This window comes from Triturus cristatus, chromosome 2_2 (genome assembly GCF_964204655.1).
Source record: "Triturus cristatus chromosome 2_2, aTriCri1.1, whole genome shotgun sequence".
NCBI lineage: Eukaryota > Metazoa > Chordata > Amphibia > Caudata > Salamandridae > Triturus > Triturus cristatus.
Window position 1 is genome coordinate 552937556 of NC_140582.1, and position 20525 is coordinate 552958080.

Genomic DNA, 20525 nt, shown 5'->3' on the forward strand with positions numbered 1-20525 from the left:
GATGGAATCAAAGTAAAAAACTGAAAGTATTTCCTACTGAGGAGACTGTAGTAAGTGAGGAAATTAGGAAACTTCATAACAAATAAATCTCCCAAGATGGCCACCATAGACAAAAGAGGCCAAATGTAGCCCAAATATCACCCAGATGTAGCCCAAGTATAGCCCAATGACAGAATGTCCCAGAGTGTTCTTAAGAACAACTAGAGCGCTTACTGTCTTACTTATGACAAAAGTATGGCACACCTGAAGCCATCTTGATTGGAATAAACTGGTAACACTTAAAACATTTAATTTAAAAAGGAACAAAATGAGGGGGTTCATTTTGCCATAGAAAGTATGATTAGTGCTGAAGAAAGAAAAATTAGGGCACATTTTGAGTGACTTCTCAAATCCTCTTCTATTTCATTAAAAAATTCTGATATGCAGACTGAAACATGCACCTTTAATACCAGCAGCAGACTTCCGTGGTGAGCTGTAGCTTTACTACAGTGATATAATGAGCAACTAGAGTTCTAACATTCAGAATTGATGACAAATGTGTGACGTATCTGAATACCTTCTTGATGGAATCAAAGTAAAAAACTGAAAGCATTTCCTACTGAGGAGACTGCAGTAAATGAGGAAATTAGGAAACTTCATAACAAATACATCTCCCAAGATGGCCACCAGAGACAAAAGAGCCCAAATGTAGCCCAAAAATATTTGTGTATTTGCAGTTTTATATAGCGCAGACTTGTCAGGTATTGGAGTGCTTTACATGAGCATTGGTTACATCACACAAGATCTAATTCATTTTTGTTGTAGACATGGGGAGATTAAGTGATTTGATCAGAATCACAGAATGTTGAGCTGAAGCAGAAACTCCAACCTGGGTCCCCAGTTGCAAAGTCTGCTGCTCTGGAAGTAACACCACATCCTCTCCCCTAGGTGCAACATTTAATCAAGTGGTCAAATGGATAAAAAAACATAAAGATTACAAATAATTTAAAACTTCTTTGTCGCTATTTGAAAACTCAGAAAATATGTCCTCATTTTAGTTTTTTAGAGCACTAATCATAATTTTGATGCAAATAAGACCCTCTCATATATGTAATTTCTAAAGGAAATGCTCTAGGTATTACAGTTTTGATTACATCAAGATGACGTCAGGCGTTCCACACTTTTGTAATAAATATAGAATGTTAGCAATCTAGTTGTTCATTGGGATACTGTTGAGAGGCAGAGGCCAGGGGCACGGACTCTGAAAATTGAAGGCAGGTAGGAGAGTGCAAAGGCAACCATTTGACCACACTGGGCAGGCAGGAAGGGCAGTGGCAGCACAACAGGCTAAGGAGGGCAGTGGAAAGGGGGGCAGGGGCAACAAACCAACAATACAGGACTGACAAGAGAGGCTGTGGCAATATAATAGACCATTGCGGGCAGAAGGAAGAGGCAGTGGTAGTACAACCATACAAGCCAACAGACCCGTTTCAGCCAGGAAGCGTCCAATGTTTTTAAGCTCAAATGGGCTTTATTTGATCTGTCTCCTGTCTACAATCTCCTATTTTTCAATGTAACTCTAAGAGGAAAATCAATACCCCAGTTTTTTTCAAAATCTCCCTCTTACCAAGTTCAAAATGTTCGTAAGTATGGTACATTGGATCATGGTAGGCAGGAGGAATTGGGGTAGGGACATGGACTCGGATAACAGAGGAGAGGAGAGACATGGAGGGGTGCACAAAACTGACCCTACAGGGCAGGCATCAGGGTTTGCAGCAGCACAATACACCACACAGGGCATGCGGGACGGGAGTGCAGCACAACAATCCTGAGAAAGCAATAGGGTGGGGACAGGACCATGCACATGGACAACAGAGAACAGAGGGTAAAGAGGCAATGGTAGCTAGCTGACCATAATGGACAGACAGGAGAGAAAGCTGCAGCATAACAGACCATAAAGGGCAGGAGGGACGGATCAGGGGCATTACAATGGAACAGATAAGCCAGGAGGGAGGGAATAGGGGTCTGCACGTGGAAACAGAGGGCTGGGGGCAAGGGGTCAGGGCAGGAGCAGCAAGATGACCATGGAGGTCAGGCAGGATGGGCACTAGAAACAAGACACACCATTGAGAGCAACAATGAGACTATGATGGCATACACACAGACCATGGAGGGAAGGTGGGAGGGGGTCAGGGGCAGTTGGCTGACCACACAGGGAAGGTGGGAGGGGCCATGGCAGCACAGAAGACCATGCATGGCAAGCGGGAGGGTTAGTGGCAGCACAATGGCTATGATGGGCAAGAAAGAGGGTGCAGGGGCATGCACAAAGGACCATGGAGGATAGAAGGGAGGGTCAGGACCTGGGCACAGACAAGAGAGTTCAGGGGAAGGGGCCTCACAACAGACCGCGCGGGGCAGGCAGGAGGAGCAGTTGCAGCACAACAGACCAGGGAGGGCAGAAGGGTGTGGCAGTAAAATGGACCATGGAGGACAGGAGGAAGGGGATAGGGGCATGGCATGTGGACAGGCAGGGTGGAGGTGGCAGGGACAGGTTACAGTCATCTGACAATGCTAGGCAGGTGGGAGGGGAGTGGAAGCTCAACAGAACACTCAGAGTAGATAGGAGTGGCAGGTCCATGGAACATGGTTGGCAAAAAGGATGGAGTAGGGACATGCACAAAGACAATTTGAGGGCAGGGGGAAGGAGAATAGGGGCAGCAAGCTAAGCACAGAGGCTAAGCAGGAGGTCAATGATGGGCCATAGAATTGGGCAATGGAGGGCAGGAGGAGTGGACTGGTACATCATGCTAAATGGAGGGCAGTGGCAGCACATCAGACCATGCATGGCAGGAGGGAGGAGGCTAGTCCATGGATTCAGACAACAGAGGATAGGGAGGAGGTGGATGGGGCAGCAAGCTAACTTGTTCAGAGAAGGTGGGTATTAGGAACTTTATTGTTTTTAAAATGTGTGTCTGTGCGAACTACTTAAAATGTGAACAAGTATGCAGCATAATCTCACTTTTATTCAGGAAGAAGAGGACGTTTGTGACTGTGACTCTGGGCTCACTTGGCAGAAACACCCCCTCACCCTCCACCCCCATCGCAAAATGTAATGCCCGTGAAAGTGTAGGTGGACGCAGTGTTATATAGAACATAGTCCTGAGAGCACGATTGAAAATGAAAACTAGATATAGTATATGGTATAAACTATGCACCAAAAAGTGTGATATAAGATGAACCGGGCGTGAAATATAATATGCAATACATTGTGCGCAATGACAGATTCATTGGAGAGCGCGAGATAGCACAGGCCCTAGCGCGTGCTATGCGATATGCGCCTTGGAGGGTAACATGCAAAGGGCAGTGTTGTGTAACCTAACTAGTCTCTAAACTTGTAATATAAAATATGTGCTGGGAAGTGTAACGTTGCATATGCACTGTGACAAAGATATGAATTCCAGATAGTAATATGTATGGCATAGTGCTGTGCATTATAACATAGGCATCGAGGAAGGCACGTTAGATGGGGTAATATAACCCGTGCGAAGGCAAGTGTGGCATGACACATTCATGGGGTGGTGTTACAGTGCACATGGGCTAGAGAGTGTCATAGCATACGCACTAGCTGGTGGAATACAATACAGAGGTGTGTGGCACCCTGCGGGCTCTGGTGGGTATGACACAGCATTGGGCTCAGCCAGGAGCACGCTGTGACTCTCAAGTGAGGTTCGTCTCCTTTCCAGAGAGTAAAATAAAAAGTATTACACATCCGGCGGTGGATGTGTGTTTTATTAACCGTGAGGGGGGTTTCTTGCATAGTTTGGTAGAATTTTTGTCGAATCCCCTTTGAATGGCTTGGTGTGCGTGTGTATTAAATGTGCCCGTCAATAGCTACCCATGTTTGTATAAATAAACGACAAGGGTGTCTACTTGGAGAGCACCCACCGGTGGGGGTGCCGGGATTAGGCACAGTAGGGCGTCAGACACGTCAGAGCTTCACTAGCGGTGCAAATACATTCCACGTGGATTCATTGTATGCATAGTCGCCTTTTAATGAATATCACGCAAATCGTCATGGTGATAGGTACATGCGGTTTGTCCAGCATGTCCTAGGTGTTTCTATAAATATATATTTTTTAAAAATAATAAAAAACAAATGCCGGCCCCAGGGGATGGAGTCCGCGGGCCATAAGTGGCCTGAGGAGGAGCGGCAACGCAGCACCCCTCCTAAAGAATAAAAAAAAAAAAGGCCATGACCCAGGGGTTGTTGCCCCCGGGGCCGATTAAGACCTTGGGAGGGCCACATTTTTTTTTTCAACAAAAATATTAGGGTGCAGGCCCTGGGGGATGGGGTCCCCGGGGCCAATAAATTAGAAAAAGAAGGGGGGCCACACATCCCTCCTTCTTAAAAAAATAAAATAAATAAAAGACCGTAAGGAGGGGCGGAGGCCACGCCCCCTCCTTACAGCACTCTGCAAACGCGCCCCCTGGCCAATTGTAAGTTGGGGAATTAATTCCCCTTCAATACTGAGGGACCCTGAGGGCCAACTAGCCCAACAGGTATCTCCAGTATGCGCCAGGGAGCTGCGTTGCAGACAGGTGTTCTGAGGCCATGCCCCTTTTTACACCTCTATGCAATGCAGCTCTGTGGCGCTTACTGGAGGTATCTAGTGAGCTAGTTTGACCCTAGAGACCCTTAGGATTCAAGGGGACTTAATCTCTCAACTTAGAACAGCCACAGGGCGCGTTTACACAGTGGTGAAGGGAGGGGACGGGGCCTGAGGTGACGTGTGCAAACATGCCCTGTGGCGCGTTTTAAGTTGGGGTAATATTTTCCTTTCAATCCTGAGTGACCCTGGGGGCCAACTAGCCCACCAGGTGCTTCCAGTAAGCGCCACTGCTCTGCGTTGCAGAGAGGTGGTGCAGGCCGTGCCCCTTTTTTCACCTCTCTGCAATGGCGCTTACTGGACGTACCTATTGGACTATTTTGCCCCTAGGGACCCTCAGGATTCAAGGGGACTTAATCTCCCAACTTAAAAAACTGCCACAGGGCGTGTTTACACAGTGGGGAAGGGGCTTGAGGTGATGTGTGCAAACATGCCCTATGGCGCGTTTTAAGTTGGGGAAATAATTCCCCTTCAATCCTGAGGGCCCCTGGGGGCTAAGTAGCCCACCAGGTGCTTCCAGTAATCGCCACTGAGCTGCGTTGCAGAGAGGTGGTCCAGGCCGTGCCACTTTATACACCTCTCTGCAACACAGCTCTGTGGCGCTTACTGGAGGTACCTAGTGGGCTAGTTGGACCCTCAGGATTCAAGGGGACTTAATCTCCCAACTTAAAACGGCCACAGGGCATGTTTACACAGTGGGGAATGGAGGGGATGGGGCCTGAGGTGACGTGTGCAAACACGCCCTGTGGCGCATTTTAAGAGGTAGTTTTAAACCCCTGCTCTATTATATACTAGGGGCTTACAGAGGAGGTCATGCTAATCACAGGGGGACCCCAACACATAGTGTTCCCTAGTGTATGTAGGTGTTTTCACTGTATTCTGAGTGTCTTTTAACATAGCACTGGCTCTAGGACTGGTTAGTCAGACTCAGTTACCACCAGTATCCGTCTGAAAAAGTTGAGGGTACAGGATGATTTTGCAACAAGGCTTCTGTTTGTTCTTTCTGCACGTTATCCTTCTTCCTGCACTTTTCTTCGTCTTTGAGGACTTCTGTTGCTTCTTTCTGCATTTCTTTTTTTTCTGTGCGTTTTTTCTTCTTTCTTCACATGTCCTATCTCCGTAGGCATAGTTAGAAATTAGCATTTAAAAAACCTTTGAAATTAACAGAAAAAACCATAGGTCATCAGTGATGTCATTTGAGATGCCATCAGTGATGTCATGAGTGATGTCACTGACCATGTCATGAGTGATGTAATATGTGACATCATCAGCAGTGCATTGCGGGCGCGCGAGTTATAGTTAGCTGAACTAACTATAACGGGGGAATTTCAGTGGTTTGTACGAGTGAAAAGTCCAGCTAACTATAACGCCCCTGAAACCTATGGTTTTTCAGTGAATTTCTAAGGTTTTTTAAATGCTAATTCCTAACTATAACGTGCCTGAAACCTATGTTTTTTTCACTTTATATATATATATATATATATATATATATATATATATATATATATATATATATCCACCCAAATCGGCTCCGTTCGTAGGACCCCTGGCGCGTCTTTATCCGGTGCAGTGCTGCGGCCGAGCCATGCCGAATTATATCATCACCAAGGATTCACTTCGCAGTGAATCAAGTAGCACGCACTCACAGTCTGTTAATTAATCCCAATTACTTTATTTTTCTTAGTAGTTCTCCAGTCTCCAAATCAACCAACGCGTTTCGCCATTCACCGATGGCTTGGTCACGGTTAGCACAGTACATTACATTTGCCCAATAAAAACATTTGTTGTTAGTCATGTGGGTGTTGATGTCACACCTTCCTCAAAGCATGGAATTCTGGTATATGTATTTTTTCACCATACATACATTTTTAACAAGATATTTGCAACAACAACCAATTGTCGATATATGGGTCCCTTGCCGTTGTTATGTTTTATTAATGACAGAGAACCGGTTCCATGCTTTGAGGAAGGTGTGACATCAACACCCACATGACTAACAACAAATGTTTTTATTGGGCAAATGTAATGTACTGTGCTAACCGTGACCAAGCCATCGGTGAATGGCGAAACGCGTTGGTTGATTTGGAGACTGGAGAACTACTAAGAAAAATAAAGTAATTGGGATTAATTAACAGACTGTGAGTGCGTGCTACTTGATTCACTGTGAAGTGAATCCTTGGTGATGATATATATATATATATATATATATTACCTACTGGCGGTCGCCAGTAGGTAGTTATAGTTACAACCTAGTTTCCATAGGAAAATCATTTTTTTATTTGCTAATAACTTTGGCGTCGTTTGACGAATCTTTGCGAAATTCTCCAAAGAAATAGTCTATTCAGGTCAGCTCCTATCCTGAAAGCTTGGGGGTGATTCGTGAAGGGGGGGCTGAGAAAAAATGGGGGTCCCATAACACATTTTCCCCATGTTAATTTCCGTAGGAAATTTTGCGACAAACTACAGCCCGAACTGCTGAACGGAATTACCCCAAATTTGGCAGAAAGTCAGAGCTTGTTTCAGAAAGTGACCTTTTTTAAATGGTGTAAATCCGTTCAGTAGTTTTTGAGAAATTCAAAAAATAAAAGTAAAAAAATCAATTTCCTATAGGAAAATTTGTGCAAGGCTACAGCTGAAACTACTGAACGGAATTTCCCCAAATTTGGCACAAAGTTAGTGAGTGGTTCAGAAAGCGACCTTTTTTTTAAATTGTGTAAATCCATTCAGTAGTTGCTGAGAAATTAGAAAAATAAAAGTTTCGATATCTGGATGGAGCCTAAGTCCTGTGCATGAGCTTCACTGTGATTGGCTGTCAACATTCCAAACCAGGAAGCGTTGGCAGCCATCTTGTGGCCCGGTAGAAGCAAGTCGCTAAAAAACAGAGAAACAAAGGTAGAAAAGAAGAGAAGGGGGCAGGGTAGAAACACCCTGACCAACTAGGCCTGCTCATGGAGACCCAAAAGAACCCACAGGGTAAAAAAAAACATTTTTTTTCTTTAAAACAAAATCAGCGCATTCCGCACTGGGGTTTCGGGTTCCTGTTTTTTATTTTAATGAGACCCCGGGGTGGGCTAGGTCCCGGGGGCATTTCTTAAAAAATAATAGTGGGTCCTGCTGGGGGGCCTTCTGGGGTCCCCGCAGTCTCGGGGCTTCACTCATGTTGGGAGGGGGGTTGTGCGGCCCCCCTCCTGGAGCCGTCCATCTGCTTATAACTTTGGCGTCGTTTGACGATTCTTTACAACATTTTCCAAACAGATTTTCTTTTTTGATCAGCTCCTATCTTGAAAGTTTAGGGGTGATTGGTCAAGGGGGGATGAGAAAAAAGGGGAGTGTTAAAACGTGTTTTCTCAATGCATTTTCCATCGTATACTTTAGACAAGGCTACAGGTCAAACTGCTGAATGGAATTACGCCAAATTCGGCAGGGAGAAATGTCTTGGTCTAGAAAGTGCGGTTTTGTAGAAATGGTGTAAATCCGTACAGTAGTTTTGGAGATATGAAAGAAAAAAAGATATATATATCTGGTCAGTGCTTAACTCCCGAGCCCGATCTTGCCTCTGATTGGCTGCTAACACTTCAAAGCAGGAGGTGTCCTCTGATTGGCTGCTAACACTGCTAGGAACTGGTAGCAGCCATCTTGTGCCTCGCATCGAGTGAAAATATAAAAGAAAGGTTCCGGGGGCAATTTAAAATAGCGGAGCTCTGTGTAATGATGATTTGGATGCAGTGAAGGTTTAGGATTTATTAACAATAAAGGGGAAACAGGTGAGCGCCAGGCAGCACGACTTCCACTCCAGGACACCAGTAGGAAGATAACCATTTCATGCTCCCTGTGCCGAACATCACCACTTCGCAGCTATGCCTTTAGAAGCCAGTCCGTCGGCTCGCAGCTGTCTACCTTTGCGAGCTAGTACGCTGCTGTGCCTCTATCTCTGCGAGCTACTACACTGCTGTTCCTTTGGGAGTGGACGGCTCGTAGTTCTGCCTCTGTGAGTCGAGCGGACGGGCCGCAGTTGTCTCTCTGTGAGCCTGGGTACGAACTGTTCATAAGTCACACTATATGAGCATTGAAAAGCCATTTTTTGATTCAGTTAGTCAGCTGGCATCTGTCTGAGGCATTTCTGAAAACATATCGGAGCTCTTTCTGCGAGAGATACCCCTTTCACGCTGCGTCTCCCCACATTAGCAGGTAACGCATCACCAGCATACCCCCAACAACCTTCTTGGGCCCGGAAGTGTCCCTCTACGAACTATTAATAAAAGATGCTTGTGGGGTTGGAAAAATAAGAATCTTAGTCATGTACAGATTTACATATCAAACATTTTATTAAAACAAAACAACAACAAATAAAACTTTGTACAGCCGTGGCGTGTCATCGCTGGTCCATTTGTGATTCACAGTCTGCAAGACAAAAAGAAAGATAAGATGGTGTGTCATGCGTCCAGCAAAGGAGATAGAGAGAAAGAGTGAGAGAGAGGAAGAGAGAGCGAGGAAGAGAGGAAGACCGAGGGAGAGAGGAAGATAGAGAAAGAGAGAAAGAGTGAGAGAGCGAGGAAGACAGAGAAAGTGAGATGGAGAAAGAGGAAAAGAGTAAGATACAAGGAAGAGAGAAAGAGAAACAGTGTGAGAGAGAGGAAGACAGAGAGAGAAAGAGTGAGAGGGGAAGAGAGAGAGAGAGAGCGTGTGAGAGAGAGGAAGAGAGAAAGAGTGAGCTACAAGGAATAGAGAGACAGTGTTAGAGAGAGAAAGAGAGAGAAAGAGTGAGCCATGAAGAAGAGAGAAAGAGAGAATCAGTGTGAGAGAGAGGAAGAGAGAGAGAAAGAGTGAGAGAGGAAGAGAGAAATAGTGAGAGATAGGAACCCAGAGAAAGAGTGAGACAGAGAGGAAGACAACAAGAGAAACAGTGTGAGAGACAGGAAGAGAGAGGGATAAAGAGAGAGAGAGGAAGAGAGAGAGATAAAGAGAGGGAGAGAAAGAGAGAGAGAAAGTGAGAGAGGAGGAGAGAGAAAGAGTGAGAGAGAGGAAGAGAGAAAGAAAAAATGAGAGAGAGGAAGAGACTGAGAAAGGGAGAAAGTGTGAGAGAGAGAAAGGAAGAGATGGAGAGGGAGTGTTGACACTGGAGAAAATCTTCGCAGCTCACCTTTGTGTCACCGGTGTGTCTCCAACCACGGGCCGGGACATAGTGCACCCCCAAGTTTAGTGATCTGAAAGATAGTATAGATTTAGGTATTGCAGAGTACATGCAACAGCACATGCGTAATTCTCTTTTTCAAGGAAGAGAAAAAGAGAGAAACAGTGTGAGAGAGAGGAAGAGAGAGAGAAACAGTGAGAGTGAGGAAGAGAGAGAGAGAAAGTGAGAGAGGAAGAGAGAAAGAGTGAGAGAGAGGAAGACAGACAAAGAAAGTGTGAGAGAGAGAGGAGAAAGAGTGAGAGAAAAAGAGAGAAAGAGTAAGATGCAAGGAAGATAGAAAGAGAGAAACAGTGTGAGAGAGAGGAAGAGAGAGAGATAAAGAGTGAAAGAGAGGAAGAGAGAAAGAAAGAATGAGACAGAGAGTAAGAGACAGAGAAAGAGAGAAAGTGTGAGAGAGAGAGAAAGGAAGAGCTGGAGAGGGAGTGTTGACACTGTAGAAAATCTTTGCAGCTCACCTTTGTGCCACTGGTGTGTCTCCAACCATGTGCCGGGATATAGGGCAGCCCTGAAGCTTAGTCATCTGAAACATAGTATGGAATCAGTAATGGATGAATACAAACAAGTGCACAATTTGTGATTCACAGCCTGCAGGACAAAAAGAAAGATATGATGGTGCGTCATGCATCCAGCAAAGGAGAGAGACAGAGAGAAAGAGTGAGAGAAAGGAAGAGAGAGAGAGAGAAAGAAAGAAAGAAAGAGTGAGAGAAAGAGAGGAAGACAGAGAAAGAGAGAAAGAGTGAGAGAGAGAGGCAGAGAGAGGAAGAAAGAAAGAGTAAGATACAAGGAAGAGAGAGATAAAGAGAGCAACAGTGTGAGAGAGAGGAAGAGAGAGAGAGAAAGAATGAGACAGAGAGGAAGAAAGAGTGTGAGTGTCAGAAAGGAAGAGATGGAGAGGGAGAGTGAGTCTTAACACTGTGGAGAAAATCCTCAGAGCTCACCTTTCTGCTATTGGCATGTGTCAAAGAGGGTCCACCGCGTGCAGAAGAAACCTCCTCACCCATTGTGTACAAGCGGCGCAGCAGAGCTCACAATTCAGGATGGCCAAGCATCATCGCAGGCCTGCTAGACAAAAAGCAAGATAAAATTGTGCGTCATACGTCCATCAGAGGAGAAAGAAAGACAGACAGAGAGAGAAAGAAAGAGTGAGAGGAAGACAGAGAGAAAAAGAAAGAAAGAGTGAGAGGAATACAGAGAGAAAGAGAGAAACAGTGAGAGTGAGAGGAAGAGAGAGAGAAAAAGAAAGCAAGAGTGAGAGGATGACAGAGAAAGAGAGAAAGAGTGAGAGAGACGAAGAGAGAGAGAAACAGTGAGAGAGAGGAAGAGAGAGAGAGAAAGAGTGTGAGAAAGAGGAAGAGAGAGAGAACGAGAAACAGTGTGAGAGGAAGAGAGAGAGAAAGAGTGTGAAGGAGAGAAAGGAAGAGATGAAGAAGGACAGTGAGTGCCCACACTGTGTACAAAACTGTCACAGCTTACCTTTACACCACCGCTCTGTCTCCAACCACGTGCTGCGACCTGGTGGAACTCTCAAGCTCCCACATCTGAAAGATAATACCGAATAAGAATGGTAGAGCAGCGTTGGATTAGGATTCAAAATTGGCCCGGGCACGCTAAAAAAAAAAGTGGCCCACATTTGCATATTGCCTTTCTTCAAAACACTGCTTCGGTGACATTTTATTTAAAAAAGGGGGGGTGAGGGAGAATGAGACAGAGAGGAAGAAAGAGTGTGAGTGTCAGAAAGGAAGAGATGGAGAGGGAGAGTGAGTCTTAACACTGTGGAGAAAATCCTCAGAGCTCACCTTTCTGCTATTGGCATGTGTCGAAGAGGGTCCACCGCGTGCCGAAGAAACCTCCTCACCCATTGTGTACAAGCGGCGCAGCAGAGCTCACAATTCAGGATGGCCAAGCATCATCACAGGCCTGCTAGACAAAAAGCAAGATAAGATTGTGCGTCATACGTCCATCAAAGGAGAAAGAAAGACAGACAGAGAGAGAAAGAAAGAGTGAGAGGAAGACAGAGAGAAAAAGAAAGAAAGAGTGAGAGGAATACAGAGAGAAATAGAGAAACAGTGAGAGGAAGAGAGAGAGAAAAAGAAAGCAAGAGTGAGAGGATGACAGAGAAAGAGAGAAAGAGTGAGAGAGACGAAGAGAGAGAGAAACAGTGAGAGGAAGAGAGAGAGAGAAAGAGTGTGAGAAAGAGGAAGAGAGAGAGAAAGAGAAACAGTGTGAGAGGAAGAGAGAGAGAAAGAGTGTGAAGGAGAGAAAGGAAGAGATGAAGAAGGACAGTGAGTGCCCACACTGTGTACAAAACTGTCACAGCTTACCCTTACACCACCGCTCTGTCTCCAACCACGTGCTGCGACCTAGTGGAACTCTCATGCTCCCACATCTGAAAGATAGTACCGAATAAGAATGGTAGAGCAGCGTTGGATTAGGATTCAAAATCGGTCCGGGCACGCTAAAAAAAAAAGTGGCCCACATTTGCATATTGCCTTTCTTCAAAACACTGCTTCGGTGAAATTTTATTTAAAAAAGGGGGGGTGGGGGAGATACAAAAAAATACATGGATTCGTTTACAATGGTGACTTAAAAACAAGTGAGGCCACTTCTGCTCAGGCCCCCTGCCCTGCTAGGTATGCAAACATTAATGGGCAGCCCTGCGAGAGAAAGAAAGTGACACCTTTGTCTGTTGCTAAACGTGAGGTAATGATGCCCATCTGCCTCCAGAAAGGCCATTCAGACACCCACTGGACTGCTGGCTGTATCCAAACAACAGCGACACTGCCCAAATCTGCCCCCCAGACTGCTCCAAAAAGCAGCCCACAGTTGGAACTCGGCACCGGCTCCTCGGTCATTGCACCAGTGCCCGCGTTACCAATCCGACGCTGTGGCAGAGTATATACGAGTGCGTACGCCTAAATCGCTCTGTCATCTTTCTGCATGCAGGCTACTGTACCCCATTCACTCCCGCCGCCCAGAGGTATCTGCCCAACCCTGCGCACCAAGGCCTCACTGCTAACCTTTTCGCGGTCATGCACCCTACACATCATGCAGCTCTGTTCTGCAAGCTAATAGGTCTCACATTTGGAATTGAGTCTTGATATCGCCATGGCAGAGGACATACTAGTGCACCTATCATCATCGCAGGTTGTACACCCGCTCAGTGCTTGCGATGCTACTAACTCAGTGAGAAGTGAAGCAACGCACATGGCGGTAGGCCCTCGCTTTTGGGCTCAGTTTTACACTGCGGTGCAGCAGAGCACACAAAACATCAAGTGTCCGGACCACCCGGACGGGCAATCACTGTGGCGGTGTGACTGTGCCAGCCGCAGTGCATGCGTTGCGAGCAACTCTAAAATGACATAGAGCACATGCGCCCAGTCTTTTTTATTAGTAGGGTCACGTGTCCTGTGATGCCTATGTTGGATGGGTGTGGTGTGGGTGTATACCAGCCATGAGGGAGTGGCTGTGGCATCAGTGTTGCCAGATTGGGCTAGATCACGCGCAATTGGACTATATTTTGCGGTTGTGTGGTAAAATTTTGGTTTGTGCTAGTTGCCAGATTATAAATATATATGCAGCGCTCCAGCAAAGTAGTATGTTAAAGTGCTTTATTAGACAAATATTTACTTGGCATACTGCTGCAAAATCAATTCCAATGCATTCACCGCCTGCTTGATGCTGTCCCTGCCCCTCCTTCCCTAAAGTAGCAATATTGGGCTACTTTGGGATACTTTTTGGTTGGCTTTTGGCGATAGTAAGCTTACAAAATCTGACAACACTGGATGTGGGTGTCCGTGTTGGAGTGCTACCGTCACCAAGGTTGCAAAAGCCAAAGTGTCACTCTGTGAGCCAAGTCCAACAATATGGCCACCATGGAAGGTACGGGGAATTACTGACCCTATTTTAATCCATAGTTCCACACAAGAAAGATGGTGGACATGAGACATCTGTGTGGATATGAATGTTTATTGCACATTCAGTGGAGTGTTGCAGCTGTAGCAATACAGGGCATGGAAAGTTGAAGTTTCAGTTTTTGGCACATGGAGGGCAGCCAATTAGAGACAAGCTCATTGTCGTAGTTAGTCTGCGCCAACATATGTACTTATACAATCACTGGGACGATACAAACACACTTATAAATTCACTATACACTCTGCTTGCAGTACTCTAATGATGCAGTCTCTACGTACGCTCTTGTACAATGACCGAGACAAAGTTACATAACTAAAGTTTTCCCCCACTGTCAAAGGTAAGATGGTTGCATACGCTGTCCAGAGCATTATGTAATGTTGTAGTGCCTAGGTGCAGCATGTTGCATACATAATGAACACAGGGACACAGATAGATAGTGGAACTGGGTACGGGCACGTGCGCTCGACTCCATTTTATTACCAGAGTCACATGTCCAGTGACGTCTGTGGTGGATGCGTGTGGGGTGATTGGAAGCCAACCCTCCGGGAACGGTTGGTGCTGGCAACAAGTACAACAGTAATCATTGGACCAGACACAGAGATTAAATCATAAAGGGTCAATGATTTGTGCTGCACTAAGGTACGGGTACCAGATATGAAATCATACAGAAAAAAACTCTATTGTAAAGGGTTCATGACTTGTGATACACTGAGGTAGGACAGCAGATGTGAAATTATACACAAAATATTGCATCAGAAAGGGTGCATGAGGTGTGCTGCTGTGAGATAGGGGCATCAGAAGCATTTATTGTCTGCGCAGCCAGCGATGATGCGTGGTGCGGGCAAGCCACAGAATCGCAACTTGATGTGAATTGTGAGCTCTGCTATCGCTAGTGTACGTCGAAGGCAGTAGTCAGCAAAGACATCGAGGAATGTTTTTAGCCACTTCCTCTTGACAAAGTTCGGGGACATAGAGTACAATTCTCTTTAATAAATAAATCATGTTTAAATTTAAATTGTGAGCTCTGCTGACCGCAGTGTAGGTGTATGGAACAAAAGATGAAACATTTATGGAATACACTGAGGAAATCTTGGTTGTTCTGAGTACAGTTGTAAAGTACGATATTCTGAAGCTAGAATCTGAACTGGTCGTTCATCATATAGTCTACCTTTTTTAGTTGGGAAGAACTGTGGAAAACAACGAGCTTCCAAACTTGTTTCCCACACACTCATGGGAGTTCGTTTTGCTTTTTTCATCTGGAACAATTCAATAGTATGTCCTATCAGTTCTTTTGAATGTAGAGGATGTATAGTATAATGTTCATAAATTTCTTCTTTTCTTGAATTGTCCACTTGAAATATGTGTTTCATCTTCTAAAGTCATTTCTTCTCCTTCTACATTTACAATTTTATAGTAAATATTGTTTTGCACCAGATATAATGCAGCCTTTTGGACTTTTGTGGCATATACTAACTCTTGCCATATTTTCCGACTCTTTGTGGGTACACAATTAACAAGAATGACTACAGGTTCAGTATTGTCTCTTTCTATACTAACAGTTTCAAAATTTTCTTAAAATCTAAAGGTAAATACACAACTCTTCCTTTTAAACCTCTTTATAGATCTGTTGAAGGCAGCTTACTGTTTTAGGCTGCATTCGAATTATAGCGGAAAAGTTGCACAGATTGTATAAGGATGGCCTTACATGTATTTAAATCTGTAAGTTTAGGAGGTATAGCAACTAATTCTAAGTCATTATGGACAGCTCTAGCTGGCATGTTGTTCTCTTCTAATTTATTGTGACAATATTTACAAATACATTGTACAGCACCTAAATCAAAAGACCTTCCACAAACAGATAAGCAGCAAATTCTCTACATTTATCATTGTTGTCCTTTTCACTTTTTAAAAACACATCTACATTCCTAGTTTGAATTTTATAGTGAGTATGTCGGCAACAAATACAAACATAGTTGGGATTTTCACCAGAAACTACTTTAAACTTTGATATTTCTTTTTCAAACTTAACATTAGTAGTATCTTCCATCTCTTCTTCAACACCTACACTTATCAAACTCTCACTTTCTCTACACTCCTCTTGACCAGCAAAGAAACGTAACTCTATATCATCACAATTTATTTTTACATCCAACACTGAACCATGCAAAAGAGCTGTATTAATTAATTTCCGTTATTGTCTCAACTCTTCATTACAACTAGGGGACTGTGGACCATATCTGTGTCTGTACAGTCCAATTTAGAGCCTTGAAAAAGTAGTCCACACGACGAAACACGTGTCGGCTGTCTGCATCCACGCTGCAACTTCGTGTCAACAATGCCAAGAGCTTTGACAATTTGTATACTTGTATCTGGACTGTATCATCTTGTACATTCGGTGTTGTTCATTGAAATTAAATCTAACTGACAACAGGGTCAGTTTTGTAAACTACCTTGATGCTGTGCTCTGTACTATATATTCCCTGTCCTGCAGTATTCAGTGCTATCCCAAAACTAATATGTTAAAAAATTCCCATTAAGTAAAGTCGCTCTATTCTAACATGCGTTGTGTGCTTGAATCTCAGTCATTAAAAAACGCACAGATCCTATAAAAATGTTAGCCTGGTTTATCAAGTCTAGTGCTTATTTAACGCAGGCCCTCTTCCATGAAAGATATTGTCACAAGAAGATATTTCTGCTGCAGAGATCAAGAATTAGTTCTTGGGACTGGACTGTTGGCTCAGCCTTTCATCTTTCTAAAGTTGAAAGCATGAGTAACACTAATGATAATATTATTAGTAATAATAATAATAATAATGCCCAACAATAATTACCTCAAGTCTCACCCAAATGTTGTCTATGCCAACAGAACACAGCAACACTTATATTTTACCATTTTATAAAATATTTCACAAAGAATCTATTACACTTATAAAAGCTCTGTGTGACCAAGAACAGTAGATAAGCTGGTAATAGCTCATACGTTGAGCACACATTACAGTGAACTGTAAACCAGGAATGTACAGGTTCAAATCTTAATAAAATAATTTGAGTGGATCACCTGCCACAGTGATCCATGTATAGCTTGCAGGTGACAGGGTTTCATACCAGTATGGAATGTCAGTATTTACGCTGCAGGTCATTGCATCGTGGTCATTACATCGGGAGTGCCTTTACATCACATGTTCTTAAATTGAGAGCTAAAATTATGTTATAGTTAAGTGTGGTAGTAATATCCTACCTTACGTAAAAAAAATCCTTAGAAATTCACTGAAAAAAACAAAGGGCAAAGTGAAGTTATAGTCAGGGTCGCTGAGTGTGCACAGTAGGGGCTTGCATACTTAATGGAACTTGGGTGTCTGGAGACAGTGGGCTCTACACACAGTCTTGACACTGAATGCAGACTGTGTTCAATAAGGGCTTGCCCTGACAATTTTGTGGTTGATTCACATCATTTAGAAGTGGAGAAATGCTTGTGTCCCATGGAGTAGCACCGTACTCCGCAATGTACCTCATGGGAAAGCCTTCAGCAGCAACATGACCCCCGACAGGGCCTACAGCTTCAGAGGTTTGGACGGTTGGCTCTAATTATGAAGGACCATCCATCCAAAGCTCTATTTATATGTTTGCGACTGCTGTGATACACACCGCAGTTATGCACAGGGAAATAACACATTAAACCTATGCATTGGGAGGAAACATCGTGTGCATGATGGTTTTTTTCTGTTTTAAGCTCATGATTTAATGGTTGTTTCTGCAACTCTGATAAAATGGCACTGGTGGATGTCCTTTCAGCAAAAGAGATGCCGTCGCACACCGGGCATCTTTAAATGTGTGGGCACCCCTCTTGGGGACCCGCCATCCGCCGCCCCCACAGTCCTGGTGGGATGCCCTCCCAATTCTAACTAATTCACAGGAATTGAGAGACTAGTCTATCCATAAATTTGGTATAAAAGTTGGTATAAAAGTTGCAATAGGTAGAGTAGGTGATAAAAATAAAATGTCAAATGAATGATGTGGGCAACGGGGAATCATACCTTTCATTGAAATCAGATGAGTTCAACATAAAAATATGAGAGCTGGGGTCATATCTGATTTTCATGGTTGTCACTGGCTTTATAAATTAATTCCAATTCTGGTGAATTGTGTGCAAATGATTTTATGTGTCTTCAGCTTTAGAAGTATGCTCACTGAAAAGACAGCTTGAAAAGTAAAGTTTTCAGAGAAGGTCCAATGTCGAAAAGAAGGAACAGGCTTCATTATTGGAACAACTGGTATCACAGGAAAAACATTGACAAGGAGAATTACAGCAGACAAGGACATAAAAAGATGTACTTTGAAATGTTACAAAACTGTAAGCTACAAGCTCTAGTGTTCCTCCGGTGATGAGGCTTAAACAAAAGGTCAAAGCCGCGTAGAAGATTAGAAGTGTCTGGGGAAGGAACAGCTCGACAAGTATCATCAAGGCTCGTGCAAAGGTTGAGGAGTGGCGAGAGGATGGAAGAAAGTAGAAAGAAAGTAGAAGAGGACTGACTGTGCAAATCTTAAGAACATATTTACAAGGGGATTGCGGCATCCGAACGTCACCTTTTACAGCATTCCAATGCACTGCACAATAATTACAAAGTAGATTTTAGCCACTTTTCGTGGCCTAATGTCGCTTGGTAAACATGGTATCCTTTCAAGCAGTTTTCGGCGAGAAAGAGGTGTGCAAAGTGTGTTGCTGTGGGCATTCCACCACAACACCCATTGCTTTTTGACACTGCCCCAGATTTATAAGGCTCTGAGGCGGTGCCAAAAACTAGTGCCATGCAAAAGCAGGCGTTAGATTGGCGCAACAAGGAGAAATTATTTGATTTCTCCTCATTTTCACTATTTCTATGTGTGCTGCAAAAGAAAGCGTAAAACACCTGTAATGTGATGTGTTCTGCAGAATACAGCATACATAGGAGTAGCAAATCTCCATTATTGATTGTTTATATGCAGGAAGGGACTCCTTTCTGCATATAAACAATCATTCCCAGCAACATAGGCACCCTTGCACCATAGCGCAAGGGTGTCTGTGTTGATGCTAGAAAGCTTTTTTAACGCCAGAGCAAGGGAAAACACACAGGTGCGACAAATTATTGTAAATACGGCACATCGCTGTGTTTTTGAAATAACACACTACGGCGCCTCAGAATTTGCCACAGCGCTGCTCAATTTCCTTGTAGATCTGCCCCTAAGTATCAAGGAAATTAATGTGAATCTGATGTACAAAGATGTTTTGCGGTTTTGAAGCCTCTAGTTTTATAAAAAGACAGACTTTGCAGCCACAAAACATATTTTTCCAATGCATCACAGTCCTTTTGCATGCCAATAACTAAAGGCTAGCATACAAGTAAAGGAATGGCGCCCCCATTCAGAGCCTCCTTTTTCTTGCACGGCTGGCACAGGTAAGAGCAGTAGGGTTAAATTAAATTAAAAAAAATAACAGTACCACTTACCATGCACTCAGCGATGCATTGAGCACAAGGTAAGTGATATTTTTTTTAATCCCGTCAACTGTTGACTTCACGTCCCCACCCCGCCCACCCCCATCCCACCACACCACTCTTACCTCTGCTGGTTGCACCTGTCCCTATTTAGGCTGGATAAGAAGGTGGGAGATAGAAGACAGAAGAAAGCATAAAGGCTGATCAGAAATATACATGCTTTCCATGACTTCAGGTCTTTGTCCCTCTATGGCATTGTGGAAAACACGCAGATTTTGGAAAATTATATGCTTAGCCAACGGACTGTAGTGAAGTTGCCTGAGATAATGAGCAATGGGTGATCAACAAGGAAGACCTTATAGAAGTTTGACTGACATTTTCTGTATCAGCTGAAGTTTGTTGAGTTGCTAGAAAGGAAAACAGTTAAAGTGCGTTTCACTAATTCAGGTGAGAACCAAAAAATGTTAACAGCAGTGTAAAGTAAAGAGTTTGCCATAATAGAAGGAGCATTTTCTTAACCACTTTGAGATAGAAGAAGAACAAAATATAATTTTTGTTATCTAGGCAGAAGAAACACATTTAATAACTGTGGGGACAGGATAAGGGCGGGTGCACACAGATGACAGCCACCGATTTGAGTTTAAATGAAGGGAATCTTCCTACAAATGGAATCTTAGATTATTCGATTTCTGTTTGATGCAGTTCATACTCATCCAAGATGCCACGGCAGAAAAACAGTTCCGAAAACTACTTTGGGGTTTGAGTGCATCTCCATCCATTCTAGAGATTGATTTGAGTATCTTCAGCTTAAAGCATGATCTCCACACCAAAGGCCACATGCATTAAGCTTTTTTCCGGTCGTAAATGGGCGATTCGCAGAATCAGCCCATTTGCGACCACAAAAGGGCCTATTCCGATGCATGTACCTTTTTGCATTCACAATATAGGTAATCGCAATTTATTGCGATTACCAAAATTGCAAATGCATTCAGCCGCGGCCACAGCAGTTAAGAGAGGTGGGGCAGTGGGGCCAATTGAGAGGGGATTTTGAGAGACGACCATGAGAGAAAATTAAATAAATAAATAATTAATTTCCACTCGTGGTCGTCTCTAAAAAAAAACCACCGCTCTTACCAACAACGGCTGCGGCTAAATGCATTTAGGGAAGCGCAAATTGCGATTCCCTATTTGAGATGCTTCAAGCCTTTCCTAAATGGAACTTTGCATTTAGGAAACGCTAATTACCATCAATTTCAAGTTGATGGTAATTTGCTAATTCTTTGACAAAAGCACACAAGTGCTCCC